The 19942-nt window shown below is 36.4% G+C and overlaps 1 protein-coding gene and 1 long non-coding RNA gene across 2 annotated transcripts in view; one reads left to right on the top strand and one right to left on the bottom strand.

The window, feature by feature from the left end:
* LOC138696851 (unconventional myosin-Ie-like) overlaps positions 1 to 19942 on the bottom strand; it is a 277651-nt gene that overhangs the window by 168763 nt on the left and 88946 nt on the right. The gene's annotated exons all lie outside the window — the stretch shown is intronic.
* Positions 1 to 19942, top strand: part of LOC138696850 (uncharacterized) — an 89478-nt gene that overhangs the window by 15001 nt on the left and 54535 nt on the right. The gene's annotated exons all lie outside the window — the stretch shown is intronic.

Here is a 19942-nt window from a genome sequence, read left to right as displayed (position 1 = left end):
AATCAGATTGTTGAAGGCCACCGAAAATATTTTTAGATGTAATCTATACTTAACTTGCCTCTAACTGAATAATATAAATACCTTGTACCGCGAGCGTATTGTGATTAGATTGATGTTAGTTTAAATATAGGTCAATTATATTTCACTTCTAAAAGTAAGCAGCGCCATGGGGGACGAGTGAAGGGTCCTACGTGATGAGGAAATCACTTTCCAACTCTTGTTTTCGTAACAACACATAATCAATCCTTGAAAATTAAAGCAACTACCAACCAGTTCATGGAAACTACTTATCTCTTTCCGTACAGCTACGGTGAAAAAATCAGGATTCAAGTCCATATCAAGGCGGATCGGTTACTTTTTGCTGGGAAATTATCCTACAGCCTTAATAACAAAACTGTACAGATGTTCGAAAGTATTCTCACAATTTAAAGTCATAAAAGTAAATTCCGAATACACAAGCATTCATTAATTCATAGTTTACTGTCCAAGGATAGGTCTTTCACTGCAAATTCAGCATTTTCCAATCTTCCCTATTTTCTGCTTTCCCTCCGCGTACGATCCACATAATTTAATGTTACACATCTTGATTACACAATTTTCAACACTGTATCACTTAGGAATATGTATGATAAGAACTTTCTTTTGTTAAATATTTTAACGTACCTTGTTAACATGTTTCGACCTATTTTCGGTCATCTTCGGAACTGGTCGTTGTTGGTCTTGGCGCCTCTTGTTTCCTGTGTGGGTGCGTTCGTAGTGTAGAGTCAAGGAGTGTATGTGTTTTGAAATTGAGTTGTGTGTTGAGAATATCGTTGAGGTGTGTTTTCGTGTGTCTGTATATTTCATATTGTTCTAGTGTGTTGAGTTTCTGGCTTTTTGGTTGGATGTGCAGTATTTCCATGTCTGTGTTGATGTCTCTGTAGATGTGGTTGGCATTTGTGATGTGTTCTGCATATGTGGAGGTGTTTTGTAATTTTGTTATGGCTGTGATGTGTTCTTTGTAACGTGTTTGAAATGATCTGCCTGTCTGTCCTATGTAGAAATTGTTGCAGGTATTACATTTGAGTTTGTATACGTCTGTGTGGTTGTATTTGTTTGTTTGCGTTGTTTGTGTGTTGAGATGTTTTTGTAGACTGTTATTTGTTCTGTATGCGATGTTGCAGTTTAATTTCTTGAATGAGGTTGCAATTTTATGTGTGTTTTGTTTTCGTATGTTAGTGTGATGTATTTTTTGTGTTCTTGTGTTTGTGTTGTATTCTTCTGTTTTTTGTGGTTTTGTTTTGTCTTACGTATTATGTTGTCTATTATGTTGGGTTTGTATCCGTTTTCTTGTGCTATGTATTTGATTGTGTTTAGTTCTTCGTTGTAATCCTGTTGGTTCATTGGTATGTTGAGTAGTCTGTGTACCATTGTTCGGAATGCAGCTTCTTTGTGTTGTGTGGGGTGGTTGGATGTGTTGTGTATGTGTGTTGTTGTTGGTTTTCTGTATACTTTGAATGTGTGTTTGTTGTCTACTTTTGTTATTGTGATGTCTAGAAAATTTATGGATTTGTTGTTTTCAATTTCTAATGTGTAGTGTAGCTTTGGGTGTATTTTTTTTATGTATTGACAGATCCAAAACCTACATGTTAACAAGGTACGTTAAAATATTTAACTCAAGAAAGTTCTTATCATACATATTCCGAAATTTAATGTTGTTTACCATTTGATATCTTCCTCTGCCCCGAAATTTTCTCCCGTTCACCATACCTTCCAGTGCATCCTTCAATATGTAGTTTCTTCTTAACCAGTGACCCAACCAACACTTTTTTCTCTTCCTGATCAGAATTATTCTTTCTTGGTCACCCTATCCCATTATCTCCTAGCCTAGTTTCTTCGTAAGTGATGCTTTTTTGGTATCACTTGTTAGGTTCAGACCTGTCTTTGGACAGATAACTAAACAATAACATCCACTCTTTCTAGCACAGCTCCATTTCTTATTTAGTCTATCCAATTCACACGCACCACTTATCTCCATATCCACATTTCAAATTCTTCCAGTGTTTTTCTTTATTTTGTCGTAATTTCCAAGTTTCTGACTCACACAAAGCACTTCACTCATCTCTTCCTTAGTTATATATATTTTTTTCAAAGGTCTCCAGAAAATAGTCCTTTTTCTATTAAAAGCTTCCTTTGTTATTGTTATTCTCCTTTTGGTTTCCTGGCAACGGCTAATGTTACTGCTTATAGGAGGTACAGTAGTGGCAAAAAAAAAACCGGACCGACCCTTGTAGTTGATTTCAGAGTCAAAGATTCAAATTTTGCTAGTCACAAAACACATCCATCTTGTATAATTAATTGTAACACTGAAATTCATTGCATTTGTTCGATTCTTACCGTCTTTTGTTTCCTTCAGTGCCTCAAACTTACAGACGAAAAAAACTTTTGAGAGTTTTATTTTCATCTGGCATCAATATTACATTTCTACGTCTATTCGGCAAAGATAACTGCGTATTTTTATATTAAATAGCAGTACATACCTCTGGCTTCACTATTAATATTGAAATTACCACAGTTTGACACAATACACAGCACAGGATTCTTTTGTATCAGCTACAAGAGTCGGTCCGGTTTTTTTGCCACTACTGTACATCCCAAGTATCTGAAGCTGACCACTTTTTTCCACAGTCTCGTTTCGAATTCACACGCTTACGTTCTTTGACTTGCGATAACTTGATCTTCGTCTTGTTTGCATTTATCTTCATTCCATACTGCTCACAGCTGTCATTTAGCTTCAATAGCATATCCCTTAGTATCATCTTCCCTTTTGCTAATAATGCCATATCATCAGCAAATCTTATGCACTTTATTCTTCTTCCTCCTACTATCAACCCTTCCATCTTTTGAAAACAGTTCTTCACTAAACCCTCTAAATAGATGATGAACAGGGTATGTGATGAAAGGTATACTCGTACTCCTCCCTTTATTTAACATCTTTCTGACATTTCTTCTCGTATTCTTTGACTCGTTTCATACAAAGATTACTGAACAGTCTCCTCTCTTTCCAATCCACATCTATTTTCTTCAGGATCCCCATCAGTTAATTCCAAACCGCTCTGTCAAACGTCTTTTCTAGATCCACAAATACTAATATACACTTCATTTTTCTCGAAGTATAAGATTTACATAGGCTTTTTTTACATAAGTTTTTTTTTAATTATTTAAGCCATGAATATAGAAAGGAAAAGCATAATAATGTTTAAAAATCTGACATAATCCTTAAGGGTATATGTACGTGAACGACCAGAAATATTATCAGAAAATGCAGGCTCTAAATTTCTAAAATTTTATAAGAAAATGAACTCACAATTGAACAAAAATTACAAAGTACCACAACAAGACTTATTAGAATTTAAATATTTGATAAAAGTATTAAAAAGGTTACTAATATTTTTCAAACCAATTTTATCAAAGTATGAAAAAAAAAAAAAAAAAAAAATTCTGCAGTTACATCATTTGGTAACCATAACATTATGGACACTCTGACATCTTTAATATTTTTCCTGCTTGTAATAAACACTTATTTCTGAAAAGTAGACTACTCTCAGACATGTAGAGTTGTTTATTTTAATACAATTAATTTTTATTTGTCCTATATAAAGTATACTAAAATTTACATAATGTTTTGTGACCTAATTTTTCTATTTTCAAAGAAATGGGCATTATTGTAGTCTACCTTTTGCATAAACGCATGTTAAGTTAGTGTATGAAATTTCAGAATTCTATGTCTAATGGTTGTGGAGTTATGAAATAATATGTGTGAAAATTTTCAAATTTTGGAAAATTTAATTTAAAGTAAAAGGTAAATTCTAAAAAATATTATTAGTAACCTTTTTTATACTTTTATCAGATATTTCAGTTCTAATAAGCCTTGTTGTGGTACTTTGTAATTTTTGTCCAATTGTGAGTTCATTTCCTTATAAGATTTTAGAAATTTAGAGCCTGCATTTTCTGATAATATTTATGATCGTTCACATACATATATCCTTAAGCAAATTGATATTTATAAAACAGGGAAGTAGATTTCCAGATGACTGCAGCAACGTTATCAGGCATCACTAGTACACATGATTGGCTGCCAAACTGGTTTCATTTTACTATGGTGCTAAATATCGATCGCATATTGACATAAATAAGCCTATACAACAGCGGCTAGCGATCAAAAGAGTTCTGGTACGCAGTTCCGCATCTATTACTTTCTACTCCAATAAGTACGCATAACATATTTCACGACAAAACAGCGATTTGGAAACTCCTATATAAAAACATATTTAAAAACATCGGTTTGTGAACAGCTGTAAAAACAAAAGGAATTCGTGTAGAAATTTAAACTTTCACGTTGTCCAACATTGTGTGAGAGTATTCGGCATTCACATCGCATCGTGAATGGCGGGTTTAATCCTTTTGGAGAAACTTACCGATATTCATGGACTGGGAAACATGAATACATCGACGACGGGCATAGAACACTGTCCATATCAGTATTTTGTCTACCGGAGCCTATGTCTGCTTGAAAAGATAGTACGACCGAGATATGGTGGAATAATCATTAGATCTGTTATAAAAATACCGTCCAAAGTCAGAAACTACAATCTCCACCACTGGACATATTCCGCAATGTATTGGGTATTGATAACCTAACCAACTGTTCCTATGTTATGCAAATCTAGTCTTTCAGGTGAAGCTCCCTGTAAAGCAGATTTGAATAATTTCAAGGGAAAAATTGTTCCGGGGCCGGGTATCGATCCCGGGACCTCTGGTTGAACGTACCAGCGCTCTACCACTGAGCTACCCGGGAACTCCACCCGACACCGTCTCAACTTTTCCCTTTATATCCACACAACTCGCGTGGGCTGACGAAACGCCAGAGACCAACAACGAGTGCACACAATCTCTGTGTGACTTGGAATTGTGGTTTTCTGTTAACGTACACAGTGACGTAGGCTATATATTAAGCAAATCTAGTCTTTCAGGTGAAGCTCCCTGTAAAGCAGATTTGAATAATTTCAAGGGAAAAATTGTTCCGGGGCCGGGTATCGATCCCGGGACCTCTGGTTGAACGTACCAGCGCTCTACCACTGAGCTATATTCATTAGAATAGGATCAAAAATGTCAAATCGGTTAACCGAAAGCGTTCCAGTCGGCAAATTAAAATTTGCGAGCGTGCCATGTAGAAGTTTTGCTAGTGCTATTTGCGAGATTTAGCGTCAAAAAAAAAACGAGTCTCAGCTCTGAAGCAAAAAAAAAATTGGACTTCTTTTACTAAACTGTAGGCTGCTTTAATGACCATTTTGAACTTGTCAAACTAGGCTAGTCAGTCCTCTGTGTTATCTGTAAGATGTGTAATATAAAATATATACTGTATGTACAGTTTTGTGTTTAATATCAGTGTTTCTTTGTTTCATACTGCTCCTATGACACCGGTACAATTTGTTTTCGTAAATGATCGGTTATCCGAAAAATCAGTTATCCGAACACCCTCCGTCTCCGATTGTTTCGGATAATCGATGCTCTACTGTAGCTCTTTTCTACACGTTTAGAGGTTTATAAATTTAGTAAAATATTTTTCCTTTGGAACTATAACAGAACATATTTTGTGTGCAATCTTAAAATCGAAAGTTCATCTCTCTTTTCGGTGTACATTAAGTTTCTTGTATGAGAGTTTAAAAAATGAACTATAGCCGGTAATATAATTCGCAACATGACAAAGGCAGGGCCCTTAACTTGCCGTTATTCACCCAGACTACGAGAGTGACTCATAGATGTCGCTAGTGCCGCTAAGCGTAGACCACTTAGTTCGTCAGAGACTATCCAGAGTGCATCACAGACGGTGGATCTACATTACACTCGTACTATAGTCGCGACGCTGTTATTCCCGGCGTGACTCCTCCTCTTTGCTTACGTCTTAGGAAGTCAAGGCTCTATAAAGTCTAGGTAGGTAGTATCGTTCGCCATTTTTGTTCTTTCGTTGCTGAGCTACCAGACGAGGGATCTATTTGCCACACCGTTAAACATTATCATGTCGTAGCTCCTATGATAATAAATCAAACGCACTGTAATTCAGCAAATAATTGAGCGGAAAATAATGTCCTCGTGTGCTTACTGCGAACGGCAACGAAAGAGCCAAAATGGCGGGCGATTATATTAAGTATTTATCCAGCCTTAGGAAATGCTTAACATCTTTATCAGCTAATCACAAGACGGACACGTTTAAATGTAGCCGACCTGCAACGTGATTGCCTGCCGGAAACTAGAGCGACGGGACTATAAACAATGATGATGATAATGACTGAGAATTGTTGGGATGTCACAGGGAATCGGAGTACCCGAAGAAAACCTGTGCTGGCTGAACCACAAGCTTGCTGAACACAAGTTATAAATTCAGGATATATCGACCGGATTTGAACTCAGGCCTTACGGTGGTAGCACTGAGCCGCCCTGGCGATACGATAAAGGAACTAAACCGTTGCAAACACACATAAAAAGTATAATGAGAAAGTTTGCATTACCTTCAGGAAAGTACTTATTTCTCTGAAATGTTAACGAACTACAGTTTATTCTTGCTTTACTGGCGAGCACGCGATCTTAAACTGAGGACGTCCTGTTCATTCAGATGTAAGAAATAGTTCAGTAGTGTGCTGAGAAACTGGGAAATGAGGGGCGACAAACGAGACGAAGTCAGCGTAGCGAATCCATTCAGACTGCATGCGATTCTTGTGCTCGATTTCTGCCTTCTTGACGATCAATACAAGCTAGTTCATAAGCTTGACTTGTAACAAAGAATTATTGATATTAATCACCTGACTTTTTATAATAGGAAGTGACCCTACAGAGGAAATCGAATCAGTTGACTACTGAAGAAAACTTTTTCTTTCTGACGGAAGGAAGCGCTGTTCTCGCGGGCGAATGTCGCGTTAATCTTCCGGGAAACAAGCTCTAACTTCCTGCTAAATTCGGTCTTCTTACAATACTCCCACAACGACAACTTTAGTTGTCCATTTCCTTGGAAGAAGTAGGTTTTATTTAAGGGGTTAGGTACAGCTTACAGCAGTAAAATTTTTGGAAATACTCAACATTTTTTTTATCCATTACTGTATCTTGTACAATAATGAACATTTGTATGTATAAAGCACTGTCCTTCTGCAATCAATCAATCAATCAATCAATCAATTTAGGGCATTTCAAAACCTAAGAGGTTTTTAGCCTCATTCACGATATATCGCCATTCGTCTCTGTTCTCTGCATCTTCTTGTCGTCCTCCCACTGTAGAAAGATTATCATATACTTGGTCCTGCCAACGGAGACGAGGTCTACCGAGAGGTCTCGTACATCTTGGAGAATAGTCGAAAGCTTTTCGTAGAAGAGAGTCTTCATCAAGCCGTAGAACGTGTCCAAGCCAACGTAGTCTTCGACTTTTTATTAAGGCTATTACGTTCGGATCTTTATAAACATCCCTTAGTTCCCTGTTGTTCCAAATTATCCATGTGTTATTTTCTTGAATGGGACTAGAAATCTTCCTCAGGATTTTAATCTCAAAAGTAAAAAGGGATTTTGTGTCCTTCTGCTATATGAAAAAAATATATATTTTTACGATTAAAAAAAAATTATATATATATATATATATATATATATTTTTTTTTTCAAAATTAAAAATGATGACAGTTCACTGTGCAGTGATAAAGCATTTCCCTCATAATTCGTAAAATTTGTTAAGTTTTTCATGTTCTCTCTCTTTTATTTTATTGCTGAAACTCGTATTTACAATATCATGCTCTTTCAACTACATTCCTTAATAAATAATATTATTTTAGTTTGTGTTAGAAGAAAATACTGATATTTGACCATTTTTTTAAATGAATTTATTTTTTACAGACAATCTATAAAAGGTAGAGTAGTTATTGTGTACATTTTATTCCTTTGTCGGTTTCTGGTTTAATTATGCGAATCCTACTTACTTGTAATCTAATACTAATATGTATTCCAATGTGTTTATTTTTACTTTTACTCTGTACATTTTTTTATTGAATTATCGGCTTCTGTTTTTGTGCGATTCGTATTTGATTCTAACAACATTAATATGTATTCCACTATGTTTATTTTTATTTAATGATGTAAATTTTTATGTTACTACCTCTTTTGATCTCATTATGTACCTAAATCGTATCAGTATGTAATTACTTAATTCCGATCCAGTTGTATGTTCAACTATGGAAGCAAGTTTTAATCCTGGTTGAGTGTAAGAGAAGGCCTTACGGCCTTAACTCTGCCAGATTAAATAAAGCCATTATTATTGTTATTATTATCATTATTATTATTATTATTATTATTATTATTATTATGTTGCATCATATTGTAGATATGACATGCATAAATACACACAAAAAATGTCATCACAGAATGTTGGATAGTTTTTGAGTTATATGGGAAACGCTTCATCACTGCACAGTGAACTGAATTTTGCAAAAAAGAAAATGTAAATAATTTTTAATTGTAAAAATATGTTTTTCATATAGCAGAAGGACAGTGTTTTAAACATACCAATTTTCATTGTTGTACAAGATACAGTAACGGTGGAAAAAATGTTGAATGTTTCTAAAATTTTACTGCTGTAAGCTGTACCTAACCCCTTAACGAAGCGCTCAATTGCAAAGATTTTTCGATAATAATTTTCCATGAGTCCTACCTGTTTATGATCAAATTAATGACGTCATTAAATCTTAGCAGGATACCCGTAAAGTAACTTATAAGTGACCAAACATCGTAAGATGAAAATTACATTTGTAAACTTATGTGTCTTATTGTCGGCAGACAGTAGGCTTGTCGCTACCATCACATACGAGGATGGATTCTGCGTTTATTTTCAACTTTCCAGACTTCCGCTGCATTATGTATGAATTAAACAAACAAGGTGAAAGTGCACATCCTTCTCTCATTTCCCATGTCGCTTTAATTATATCTAAAATCATGTCATTCCGTAGTTTATCTCTTCAGGACATCCTCAGTATTTTAAGATGGTGCTTACATAAAGAATATTCTCAAATTAAATATTGTTTTTTACACCATGTCTGAATATTCGGATATACTACTCGCTTACATCATCGGGGAAAGCAACGAAATATAATCTTATTAGCTGGATCATTTATCGAGTCCTGGGCAATACCTCTAGGGAAGTTAACAATTTGATTCTTGAGAACCTATCAGTTCGATTCTTTACCAAGTCATATACGTATATCTTGGGAACCTATTATTTATCTTTGTTCTCGTTTATGTACTATGTAAATTAACAGTTCTTTGCATTTATTTGCATCTTACATGTTCATTTAATGTTGTTTATTAATACACACATTCTGTACATAGTGTTCTGTCCAATGGCAGGTCTTTCACTGCAAACCCACCATTCTTCAAGCTTTCCTATATTCTGCCTTCCTCTTAGTCTCCGCATATGATCCATATATCCTAATGTCGTCTATCATCTGAAATCTTCTTCTGCCCCAACTCTTATCCCGTTCACCATTCCTTCCAGTGCATCCTTCAGTAGGCAGTTTCTTCTCAGACAGTGACACACCCAAATCCTTTTACTCTTCCTACTCAGTTTCAGCATCGTTATTTCTCCGCCCACTCTTTTCAACACAGCTTCATTTCTTATTCTATCTGTCCATTTCACATGCTCCATCCTTCTCCAATCTACATTTCAAATGATTCTGGTCGCTTCTCTTCACTTTGTCGTAATGTCCATGTTTCAAATCCATACAATGCCACACTCCACACAAAGCACTTCACTAGTCTCTTCCTTAGTTCTATTTCCAGAGGTACGCATTACTTCAATATTGAGGACCGTTTTTGCAAAACTTGCTAACTGTAAAAACTAAATTTTATAGGAAACAAAAAAAAACTCAAAATAACTGCAAGTTTTTCTATAGCTCTCACATAGCAGAAAGCAAGTTTTGAAAAAACGATCACACTTTGACACGCTACTGTGAAGGAAATAATAAGATTTTCCTAAGAAGACTTTAGCATCATGTAGAGGTCTGTCTTATGTTAACTAATCCACCAAAATCTCAATTTTGAAAATTTTGCAGTTAGCAAGTTTTGCAAAAACGGCCCAGTGTTTTAGATTTAGGATTTAAATTTTGTAGATAATTATTATAGGCTAGTTTTAAAGCAGTAATAGGTAAAAGGTCTCAAATCTTATAGATGACGACGTAGTTTTAAATTACTTATTTTTATTTAATTATATGAATTGGCTTATATTATATACACAATACTTCAAACAAACGTTTCACAGATATTACAAACGTAACTATACTCAGCAATGTTATCTACTCCAGCTCAAATAAAGCATCTTACACTATATTATTTTAATCGCCAATTTATACACTTAACTAAACCTGGAAAAAAGAGTTTTAATATTATATAAACTGATATCCAAGGGCACAAAAATCATGTAGTTGTCCGTGTCCTAACTAGGGATCGAACCAAGAGCCGTGAAATCAAGGCTATAGTCACCTTGACTCAGACACCCACAGTCAGTAGGAGGCAAACCAACACACTGTAACGGACTTCGCTTGATTCGTGGGCTTGGAAGAATAATCTGTCGGAAACAAGTAAGGAAATGTAATCATTGCCTGAATATGCAGCTTACCTAATCTGCAATGCTGAAAAAAATTCTCTCTTCGTTTTTTTTTCTATCTCCTTCGTTTATTACTTTTTTTTATATTTTCGTAAGGTACAGAAACTCCAGTCATACCAGGTAAATAGCAAATTTGTTTTCTAGTGCACACAGTAATAGTAGGCCTACTGCAATTTCATAATACGGTCTAATGTCAATTAAACTTTAATTCATTAAATGATAAGTTTCTGGTTCTATCTCAGGAACAGATGGACCGAATTATTTATCTATTTATACATTAATTTAATTTATTCATTTATTTATACATTCATCAATTCATCGACTATTTATTTATTTATTTACTTATTTATTTATTTACTAGCCGTACCCGTGCGCTCCGCTGCACCCGTTAGAAATAAATATAAAGTAATTACATAATTAAAATAGGACATTTGATCGAGGGAACATTCGTGTTTGATAGAAGGATAAATCGTTTAATATGTTACTTAATTTAAATTGCATCCAAATAATTAAAATGCGATCATTTTGGTCCAGAGACCACTCATTGGTGCAATGACAATTCCTTTAACATGTTTCTAATTTTTATTACATGCAACCATAGTTTAATGAACATTGACATCATTTAGATTTAATGTGTATATTTCATTTTACTTGTTATAGGTTTCCGTTGAATTATGGTAATAACTTAATTTTAACCTTTGTTTTCTACGTATTCAGTAAATGGCGTTTGGCCCACTATGGTTCTGAACCATTCAAATAACTTAAATTATATTATATAATATTACATTACATATATTACATTACATTACATTATAATATATCAGAAGTTACTGTAATAACATTATAGCATTATGCCCATCTAGAGAAACTACACTTTCCAATGATGAATTAATAATTAATTATAGAAATCGGTTAATTTAGCTTCCGATATTACTTCATACAAACACAGAAACATTCCCTGTAGGCTATCTTTCATAGCTTTCGATTGTTGCTGTCCAAGACCCCTTATAGACGAAGTCATTTGTTTATTTCATCATATGGCCTTAGATGGCAGTTATTTTAATTTTAAAACTCATTTATCTCATTAAATATCAGTCCTATCAAAATTTTTCAAGGAATAAAACTTATCGCAAATTATTTTTAAAGAAACTTTTGTTATGTAACATTTTTCACAAAAATCAATAATAAGCGAGATATTTCGATTTATTTAATTCAGGCCCCCTTATAACCCCCTTTTAAATAATGTATTTTGAATGCCATATAGTCTAAAATCTAAGTTACAACGAACATAATTTATATTCAAATTTTCATCGAAATCCGTTCATCCATTATCGCGTGAAAAGGTAACAAACATACAGACAGACAGACAGACAGACAAACAAAAATTTCAAAAAAGCGATTTTCGGTTTCAGAGTGGTTAATTATATATGTTAACACCAATTATTTTTGGAAAATCGAAAATTACCAGAAAAATTTCGGCTACAGATTTATTATTAGTATAGATTTATTTATTTATTTATTTATTTATTTATTTATTTATTTATTTATTTATTTATTTATTTATGGTAGACGGATAATTTAGTTTACTTATTTAAAAGCCATTAAACCATACAGGGTAATTACAAATGATTCATAAGATTTTAAGCGGCTGCATAAAGGAAAATATAACACTTAGAATAATGTACAATACATCAAATAAATAGAAACTGCCCAAGTTTCGGGCACACCTTCACAAGTGTTTCGATATGGTTTCCTCTCGATGCGATATTGAAGTTCGTCCCATACGCGCAGTAATCCCTGGTAATATCGTAAATGCACCTGTAATGCGATCCTTGAACTCAACAAAAGTTACTGGTAGTGATAGCAAGTACACTATGTCTTTTATACACCTCCAGAGAAAAAAATCATTTTTCTGTTGGTTCCGACTACTTTCTGATCCGTAATGGCTAAACGTTTTACTACTGTTCTATGTATTTTTGTACTTTCACATTTTTCCCGATCTACGGACTCCAGAAAATGTTATCAAGAGCGCCAATAATATTTTAGGTGCTTGTCTTGTGTCAGTGGCGATTTCTCTTAAGGAGCACAGGAGCAGTGCACCACCTCTTCAAATAACACATGTTTTTAAAGTTACATCAATGAGCTGCAGTAGACTATGTGAGCGACATAATTCTTTATTATAATACTATGTAAAAATAACACTGCACGTGTACTGGTCTTGTTGACGCCTAGGACTTATGTTAACCGCTCGACACTTGCGGCACACTGTTCCATTCGAGCATGCGCAGCAGTAGTGTTTCACTGGTAGGCTTTGGAGCATGGTAGGGAGCCAGTACAGTGTGCGTAGGAGGGGTTAGGAGCACTTTCAGATGTGTTCTCAAGCTGTCTGCGGTAGTTGTTAGCTCGTTCCATCATAAATATTGCAATGAATAGTGTGCAAAATCTTTTAAATAATGCAATTTTCTGTAAGACCTTTACACAAAAACATAAAAATAAAGAACATGGGTAGACGTACACAGGAATTAAAATTATACGAAAAATGGAATATGCGGCTGCAATATAAAAGACGCTGTATTTTGTTTAGCTTGCCTATTGTTCGGTGGTAAACATTCACTGACAAAAACAAGTACGTTTTATGAATTTTATTTATCTTTCTGTTTGAATTTAGGACTGTGCGTAGTAACTACATAATTTTGATTATCGTTCTGCAGGTATGATTGATTTAAAGCACATGAATGAAAGAATTAAAAAACACGATTCTTCAGCTGCACACATCAACAATAATGTTAAATTAGTAGTGTTGGGTCAAATATACAGACACCATTGGATTCAATTAGACTGTCGAACTTCACAATGATAATGTTACCAAGAACAGATAAGTGCGTGCGGTTTTGTGGAGCTTTTGAGTTGGCTTTAAGAGGCCACGATGACGGAGACTCGTCTTTAAACGCTAGTATTTTTCTTGGCCTCGTCAATTTTAGTTCTGAATTAGACACACTCTTAACGAACATTTGGAAAGAGGAACAGTGTTTAAGAACACATCAAACACTATACAGCACGAAATCCTTGAAGCCATTTTGGATGTATGCCATGATGAGATTTCAAATAAATAAAGAAAGCTGCTGACTTTTAGCAGTTAAGGCTGATGAGACGACACACGTATCGAATGCTTGTGAACGTGTGAACTGTGTTATAAAACGCAATATAGCGAAAACAATATTATTTATGGTGTGCTACGATAGAAATTGAACACTTTACTTTGCTATTACTGGACCTACATAGGAAACTGATTAACTGCAATTTCTTGACTAACAGAATTATGTAAATATATACTTATATAACATATGTTAATAGTTAGTACCTATAATAATAATAATAATAATAATAATAATAATAATAATAATAATAATAATAATATGATATTCATCATAAATATTTGTGCACCACCAGGATTATTTATCACCACACGCCACTGTCTTGTGTTCCTCTATTTATAGAAGTAGAAGCAGCACTAGTACTGTAGTTATACAGATGTTGCATTATATCTGTGCCGGTGAGAGACCGTTAAATTTCAAGTAGCTTATCTTGGTCTTGGGCGTCAGAGTACTAAAAAATCAAAACAAAAGATACGTGGTTGTCTTCATTCCAATGTCATAACCACTCCTTGCTTGAGTGTAAGGTAAGAGTTTTAAACGTACTTTTTCTCACAGATCAGTACAGCCTTTTGTTATCTCTCTTCTTCCTCACCGTGAACTATGACTCTGCAGAGGCAGAGATACAATAAAAAATCTGTAGCAGCAGCAGCAGCAGCAGCAGCAGTAGTAAGTTACTGCAGCTCTTTTCCTACACATTCTACAGATTGATAATCGGTAGGATATCCCGTTCCGTTCTAGTATTTTTTGTTTCGCTTGAGGTCATTGTCATGGGTCATTTTAAAAACATAAACTATGGTTACGTTTATTACAACAAACAAATAAAAATTCAATGCCAGCAATAAAATACGAGCGGAAATTGCTATCGCTGTGATCCGACTTTTCTCTCAACTTGGTTACAGTTGTAGGAGACAAATGACTGCATTTAAACTTTCCGCAATATACGAGCAAAATGAAACACTATAGGGCGTATCTCTAAACAAAGAAGTTTCCAATAGGCAAATATGTTATGACATTTGGGAAACTTATTCAAAGCAGTTTAAGTAGTTACTGATGTCATCACCACATTCGCCATCGTCCTCTCCGTAATTCTCGCCACGGTCTCCCATCACTCATATTTGTCATCGTTATTCTGTGACATCCTTACCACTACCCTCCTCTCTTCATCGTCGTTTAATTTTTTTAATTTAGTAGGTTATTTTACGACGCTTTATCAACATCTTAGGTTATTTACGCGTCTGAATGAGATGAAGATGATAATGCCGGTGAAATGAATCCGGGGTCCAACACCGAAAGTTACCCCAGCATTTGCTCATATTGGGTTGAGGGAAAACCTCTGAAAAAACCTCAACCAGGTAACTTGCCCCGACCGGGAATCGAACCCGGGCCACCTGGTTTCGCGGCCAGACGCGCTAACCGTTACTCCACAGGTGTGGACTTCATCGTCGTCATGGTTCTCCTCCATTCATACTCAATATCGTCCTACCCTACATCCTGTCACGGTCATCCACTCATACTCGTTTTCGTATTTATCCTCTCATACTCGTCTAATCTTTCTCTCCCATCCTCGTCACCCTCATACTTGTTACTGACTGTACTCCATCATCCTCTCATCCTCGTCGCAGTCCCCACCAATCATACTCTCCTGTCTCACATCCTCATCACTGTCCTTCTTCCTTCATCCTCACTACGGTTCTCTTTCACTCATATTCGTCATCTCTTACCCCCTAATTCCTACTCTTATCTTCGTCTTGGTCTTCCTGCCCTCATCCTAGTTACGGTTTTATCGTCTTGGTCATCCATCCCTCATACTCGTCTTGATATTTTTTCACTTTATAACATATTCTTTTTCTCACCTTCGTCTCCTCCTCATATTGTGATCGACTCTTCCTCATATTCGTTATCGTCCTCTTCCTAATTCTAGTCACGGTCCCCACCAATCACACTCGTCTGTATCACATCCTCATCACTAGGGCTCGGAAGTTGAAGACCTAAAAGTTAGTATTGCAACGTAGTACAGTTCAAGCTAAGAAAACATTACCTCTATCTCAGGTAGAAGGAACATTACAGTACCCTCCCTACAGGTAACAAAATCTGTGGCGCGGTTTACACAAGAAACAATTCTTTTCATTTGAAATACCATGTATTGAGCAAAGACTCTTTGAATTCCAAAGAAGTGTAAACCAGACGCTTACCTTACATATTCTAACACACAACTAATTATACTCAATGTCATTTTTAACTTTTAGGTCTTCAAAATCCGATCCCTACTCATCACTGTCTTCCTTCCTTCATCCTCCCAATGGTTCTCTTTTAATCATATTTATCTCTTACCCCTAATCCTCGTTATGGACCTCCTACTTTATCCTCATCTTGGTACTCCACTAACATTCATCCTCATATTTCTCCCCTCATATTGCTTCATCTTCCTTCTAGTCTTTATCCGTCACTCACATTTGCAGCGACGCTCCCTCATATTCGCATTCCTATCTACTATCCTCGTCAGGGTTCCCCACCACTCATACTTATTATTATCACTCTGCCCGATACGTTCACCACCGCCCTACTCCTTTTCATCTTCGTCATCGTTCTTCACTCATATTTGTCACCATCTTATCCCTCATTCTAGTAACGGTTCTTCTATTCTTATCCTTGTCTTGGTCCTTCACCACTCATACTCGTCACCTTCCTACACTTCGTCATAGTAATGGTCATATTATCCTCGTCTTGGTCCTCCAATACTTGTCAAGGTCACATATCTCGTGCTAGTAATGGTCTTCCATACTTGCCATCGTTCTCTTTCCCTCATCCTCGGCACGGTCCTCTCATACTCGTCATATTCTCATAAGTTTCTTTAAGGTGTCCCGCATTACAAACAGGTAACGAAGCATAACTTCTTGTCATTGTGCAAAAGCAATGATCACTGCCTTCAGATTTCTTTTGGAGGAATCGATAAAAGTCTCCATTCATCCACTTCGTACTGAATATTAAACTTTCGTATCAAACCAGGAATATCACTGCAGTATATTAAGACACCCTCTTGTGAAAATTAAGGAGTAAATTCCTCTTCTCTACTCCTGTACCAATGAAGAGATGTGCCTCGTGTCAGCAAATTCTTTTTTTTTTTTTAATCTGTAGTGTAATGCAGATGACGTGAATATGTTAGGAGAAAATACACAAACGATTAGGGAAAACACGGAAATTTTACTTAAAGCAAGTAAAGCGATCGGTTTCGAAGTAAATCCTGAAAAGACAAAGTATATGATTATGTCTCGTGACCAGAATATTGTAAGAAATGGAAATATAAAAATTGGAGATTTATCCTTCGAAGAGGTGGAAAAATTCAAATATCTTGGAGCAACAGTAACAACTATAAATGACACTCGGGAGGAAATTAAACGCAGAATAAATATGGGAAATGCGTGTTATTATTCAGTTGAGAAGCTCTTATCATCCAGTATGCTGTCAAATAATCTGAAAGTTAGAATTTATAAAACAGTTATATTACCGGTTCTTCTGTATGGTTGTGAAACTTGGACTCTCACTCTGAGAGAGGAACATAGGTTAAGGGTGTTTGAGAATAAGGTGCTTTGGAAAATATTTGGGGCTAAGCGGGATGAAGTTACAGGAGAATGGAGAAAGTTGCACAACACAGAACTGTACGCATTGTATTCTTCACCTAACATAACTAGGAACTTAAAATCCAGACGTTTGAGATGGGCAGGGCATGTAGCACGTATGGGCGAATCCTGAAATGCATATAGAGTGTTAGTTGGGAGACCGGAGGGAAAAAGACCTTTAGGGAGGCCGATACGTAGATGGGAGAATAATATTAAAATGGATTTGAGGGAGGTGGGGTGTGATGATAGAGACTGGATTAATCTTGCACAGGATAGGGACCGATGGCGGGCTTATGTGAGGGCGGCAATGAACCTTCGGGTTCCTTAAAAGCCATTTGTAAGTAAGTAAGTAAGTGTAAGAGCTCAGCTTTTTCTTTGGGTAATCCTGAAACTCTTAGTAAATCTTTGAGTTTCGAACTGGTAAACTCCTCAGGACTTTCATTTTCTACATCACACAGTCTTCTAGATTATGTTTCTGACTATTGAGCGCTGGATTATAGATGCAGCAAAATCACCAGTATATACTTACTTACAAATGGCTTTTAAGGAACCCGGAGGTTCATTTCCGCCCTCACATAAGCCCGCCATCGATCTCTATCCTGTGCAAGATTAATCCAGTCTCTATCATCATATCCCCCCTCCCTCAAATCCATTCTTGTATTATCCTCCCATCTACGTCTCGGCCTCCCCAAAAAGGTCTTTTTCCCTCCGGCCTCCCAACTAACACTCTATATACATTTCTGGATTCGCCCATACGTGCTACATGCCCTGCCCATCTCAAACGTCTGGATTTAATGTTCCTAATTATGTCAGGTGAAGAATACAATGCGTGCAGTTCTGCGTTGTGTAACTTTCTCCATTCTCCTGTACTCACAACCTTAGTCCTTTGCTGTGGTCGTGCCAGAGAATCAATTCCATTCCGAGGCTTATTTCAAGCTGTTTTTTACGGTAATCGGTCAACGCGTCTGGCTGCGAAACCAGGTGGCCCGGGTTCGAATCCCGGTCGGGGCAAGTTACCTGGTTGAGGTTTTTTCCGGGGTTTTCCCTCAACCCAATACGAGCAAATGCTGGGTAACTTTAGCTGCTGGACCCCGGACTCATTTCACCGGCATTATCACCTTTATTTCATTCAGACGCTAAATAACCTAGATGTTGATACAGCGTCGTAAAATAACCCAATAAAAAAATTACGGTGGTGGGTTGTTAGCCCTTCGCCCAACCCCCAACCTGGAGGATCACCCCTTATCGGCCTGTCCACGACTGCTTATTCAATATATTCGCAGCTACCCTCCATATCTGGAGGCCGTCTCCTCTATCCGCAACCTGAGGACGCGCCATGCCGTGGTGATAGGGACCCACAATACAGGGACTAGTATATACTATAAAACATAAAATATAATTCTGTGTAAAAAATGGTGCGTGATGTGCCATTTTTCTGTCATTTTTGGATTCAGCATACAAAAATACATGAAGGGAAGCGATTTTTTTGTAATATATTTAATCGCAGATCTGTGAACTATCGTTCATTTTTAACTAAAGTAGCTATTCAAATATGAGATTATCTGGCGATAAAGAACCAATAGTAAAATTAAAATAGCAGAAGTGGAGGTAGTTAGAGAGAATTTGTTAAATCGCATTGTATGTCACAAATCTGTTAGGATCTGTCCAAGTCGAATACCGAATCCAAATCAAAACAGAAAGTCACCTACTAGCAGCGAAGTCACCGTCAGCCTACGCAGATAACGCTGGAAGAATATCAAAGCAGACAGAGACAATCCCACGAGTTTTTTGTAGCAGACTCGCTGGAGTGAGTTTTCACTTTCAGACAATACTGGAAATCGCATTCTTACCCAACTGTTCGCAATTAGAAACAGGTTTCTCGATCCTGATATGCCACATAAATCAATGTCGAGTCGCGTCAACCGTTTCCTCGTCACAGGAAACAAGCAGCACAAAAACGTATCAATTGACCTTCGCAATTCTTTCATGCACAGAAAATACAGAGTTAATTCCTTGAAGTTCTGATCACATATAACAGATTGATCAGCCTAATGTACTTCCAAGACAACCACTTTTATCAATTTCACTATGCTGCCTTCTAGCGACAGCAAAAGAAGTCATCTTATAACCCTTCCTAATGGAATTGCATAGAGTAATAGCTTGCAACTGTACTTCCATCTAGCGGTCGTTACCAAAAATGTATTTTCAACAGCGGAGGCTCTGGTGGTTGTTCTCTTTTTTATGTTGTCATTTCATAACATGGGAATGGCCAATCTGATAACCAGTAATAGTACTGCATCTTCATAATACGGTCTAATATCAACTAAACTTAAGAGCCGTATTCATAGACATCCTTAGCGCGGGCTTTCGGTGGATGATCAGCGAACTAACGTTTTTCGTATTCATAAACCAGTTAGCGACATAATATGATATGAATCCTGTACAAGTAAACAGTCGATAGTCGGGGCTAGTTTAGCACGCTCGTAGCGTGGGCTAGCGAA

Source organism: Periplaneta americana, chromosome 3, assembly GCF_040183065.1.
Source record: "Periplaneta americana isolate PAMFEO1 chromosome 3, P.americana_PAMFEO1_priV1, whole genome shotgun sequence".
NCBI classification, from domain to species: Eukaryota; Metazoa; Arthropoda; class Insecta; order Blattodea; family Blattidae; genus Periplaneta; species Periplaneta americana.
The sequence above is the reverse complement of the archived record's forward strand: the minus strand, read 5'-3'. Positions and strand labels throughout refer to the sequence as shown.